This window comes from Myotis brandtii, unplaced genomic scaffold, assembly GCF_000412655.1.
Source record: "Myotis brandtii unplaced genomic scaffold, ASM41265v1 scaffold300, whole genome shotgun sequence".
NCBI lineage: Eukaryota > Metazoa > Chordata > Mammalia > Chiroptera > Vespertilionidae > Myotis > Myotis brandtii.
In genome coordinates, this window is record NW_005361459.1 from 1,230,418 (window position 1) to 1,233,969 (window position 3,552).

At 41.8% G+C, this 3,552-nt stretch overlaps 1 pseudogene; it reads right to left on the reverse strand.

Moving 5' to 3' along the window:
• Window positions 1-1,294: 1,294 nt before the first annotated feature.
• LOC102255492 overlaps window positions 1,295-3,552 on the reverse strand; it is a 30,216-nt pseudogene continuing 27,958 nt past the window's right edge.

Genomic DNA, 3,552 nt, shown 5'->3' on the forward strand with positions numbered 1-3,552 from the left:
ATTGTGCTGGGAGGGCTCTGCCCTCCAAGCTGGGACTTGCACATGGCAATGAGAGGACTGTGCCCTCTCATTAGTCCGAGGCTTGAACCTGTCCAAACACTGTAGCCGCTCTCCACACTCACTGCCAATTAGGGAAGTGCAAATTAAAACTACAATGAGATACCACCTTACACCAGTTAGAGTGGCCATTATCAACAAGACAAGCAACAACTAGTGTTGGGAGAGTTTGTGGAAAAAAGGGAATCCTCATTCACTGCTGGTATAACTATTATGGCAAGCAGTCTGACAATTCCTCAAAAAATTAAAAGTAGAGCTAACATATGACCCAACAACCCCACTCCTGGGTATATACCCAAAAAACTCGAAGTCATTTATACGCAAAGATATACGCACCCCGATGTTTATTGCAGTATTATTCACGGAGGCCAAGACTTGGAAACAGGCAAAGTGCTCTACGACAGAGGACTGGATAAAGAAGATGTGGTATATATTCACAGTAGAGTACTACATGGCCATAAGAAAGGATGAAATAGCATCATTTACAACAACATGGATAGACCTTGAGAACATTATGCGAAGTGAAACAAGTCAGACAGAAAAGCTAAGAACTATATGATTTCACTTATACGTGGAATATAAAACTGAAACTTATGAACACAAACAGTAGTGTGGTGGCTGCCAGAGGGAGGGGGTGGGGGGAGAAAAGGATCCAAATATGAGGGGACAGGAGAAGATTTGAATTTGGGTGGTGGGCACATGGTTCTATATACAGATTTTGTAACTTAGTAATCCATACATGAAACCTTTATGTTCATGTTGACTAATGTCACCCCAATAACATTTAATTAAAAAAATAAATAAAAGTCATCATGAAACATATAAAAGAACTGCAGAACAAAAATGGGAAGAATGCTGCATATTTCCAGTAGGGGACACTTTTCATTGTCCTTGCAGAGTATCTGCCTATGTCATAAGGAAGCACACCTGTCACAGTCGTGTGGTCACTCTGCTGCCCTGAGTCCCCCACAGCTATTAGCCAGGAGGGGAGGGTTTCCTTTTGTCCCAGGACCTCACTTTCCATCAAAGCTCAAACTACTGTGACAACTGTCTTGTGCCCCTAAAAAGGATTAGGTAAGTCAGGAGTCAGAGGAAATTTTGCTTTCTGGGAAATGGCCTTACCAATAACATTAAGAAATTCCAATGAATTTCAAAGAAAAGATCTGACTAGAGGGGCCGGCTGTACAAGAAGGTGATTGTGATCTGAGGGTTTTGGTCCATTTCTGATGCAGAACAATCAAGAAATCAAGTCTATGGTGCTGGCTTTGGCTCTGGCGAGGGTCAGGTACCGGCTGCATCTCCACCAGCCTCTCTGGTGTCCGCGCTCCCTCCTCCTGGGCTGCATCCTGCAGAGCTTCAGTGGAAGTTCTCCCTGATGAGGTGATCACCATGAAGCAGCACAACCACGCTAACCTCAAATTCCACTTTGAGTTGGTGGTCTCCAGCGGAGGGCAGGTGGACAGCCAGAGGAAGACCATTTATATAGGAAGCCAGATGTTTTGACAAACATCCCCACCAGCGATCTGAATATTCTGAATGTCTGTGGCGTCAGGGGCTTATCCATCTGCGCACCCACACGTCTCCTGGGGACCAGCTGCAGCTCTATGCTTTGTAGGGAGGCCTCCAAGCTCTCAACCATCAGCTCTCCTGTTAGTGGCTGTGTGATAATGCTGTTGGTTGAGTTGAGATGTCCTCTGATGAGAAATTTGGGGAGCAAGGCTCTCTTTGACATTCTGTAAGGTTTCAGGTTTATGGGGGCTTGGCATCAATTTTCCCTTCTGAGGAGCGAATTGAACGATAAATTCATAGGTCTTCGTCAAGTCTTGGCAAATAGACACTGCTTCATGTCACAGCGTGGGATATACTAAATGTTGACAAACACCCTGTGATAAGTCTCATACAGAACATTGTTTTCCTTCATGTGCAGAGGAAATTCAAAAGGAATTTCAGTTTTGCCACTGAGGAACTTTCCTGGTTTCACCATTTCTTTGATACTGTTGATAATCTGGATAGGTTTAGCCAAATTATAGAAAGCTTTGAATACACCCCGCCCTTGGCACTGAGCTGGAGGTTCACCATTCCTTCCATGTCAGGAGGTCCCCTGGTGCTGGGCAGAATCCTTCTCAGAAAGGACCACACCCCGAGGAGCACTTCCCTGGCGTGATAAGCCGTGTTCTCTCTTTAATCTTTAATGCCCAGGAGGTCTCCGTTTTGAAAACTCCACTGCAGGCTCCTTAGGTGTGTATTGCTTACTTTTAGAGTTTTTGGTAAGCATTTTCCTATGCCATTTAGTAGCCTTTTAAAGTACAATCTATAATAATAAAAGCGTAATATGCTAACTAAACCGGATGTCCTTCGGGCGAAGCCGGGGCTGCGAGGGAAGCTGGGGTCCTGGGTGCCAGAGGGAAGCCGATGCCGGCAGCCAGGGGAAGGCAGGCCTACTCTTGCACGAATTTCATGCCTCAGGCCCCTAGTTTTTCAATATCAGTTTTTCAATATGCATCATTATTCATATTCTAATTGGCCAGTTAAGTTGTTTATCAACTTTTTTGCTATTATAAATAAGATGGCAATAAAGATAATTACCAGTGTTTATAAAACTTGATGTATCTCTAATTCTTTTCCTTGAGGATTAATTCCTAAAAGTGAAATTTTTGAACTAAAGGATGTCAATATTTTTAAGGCTTTTGATACACATTACTAAATTTTCCTTAAGAATTGCACACTAGTTTGCTATCTTATCATCAGTATATAAAATTCAAGATTTCTTCATGCTGCTGTTAAAAAAAAAGTCTTTGCTATGCTGATAGACCACAAAGGCGTTTTTCACTGTTATTTTAATTAGAGTTTGCTAGATTGCTAAGATGGTTTAATATCTTACCATATACATAATACCCACTTGTATTTTTTGGCGTTATCTCCTTGCACATGATTATAATGAGTGAGAAGGACCTATTCTGCCCAGGTGTCTATACGTCACAATGCTTAAAAGACTTCTTCAATTGCAATCTATTAATTATCAAGATAATTTGCTGAAACAATATATTGATTGAGTACACATTATCTATGTAATCTCCAGTAGGATTTTAATATGGGTACTTAAAATATTGTTAAATAATGAATGCTCACAAAATTCTCTTTTACAGCTGCTGAAAATAATAGCTATCATTTATTTTATACTTGCCAAGCACTTTACAAACATTGCCTCATTTACCAGCCTCAGCAAGTAAGCATTTGATTCTGTGTTTTACATGATTGAGTGAGCCTTAGACATCCCAGGCACGTTGGCCAGGGTTACAGTTATTAGGTGATAAAGCCAGAACTGAAGCTCACTTTAAAGTTGACTTTAAAGTCCACCTTCTGAACTATTATGCTCTAGGGCAGTGGTTCTCAACCTTGGCTGCACATTAGAATCACCTGGGAATCTTTTTAAAATCCTGATTTCTGCGCCTCATCCTCCGGAAGTTCTGTTTCTTTGTTACTAATGTTGTGGCC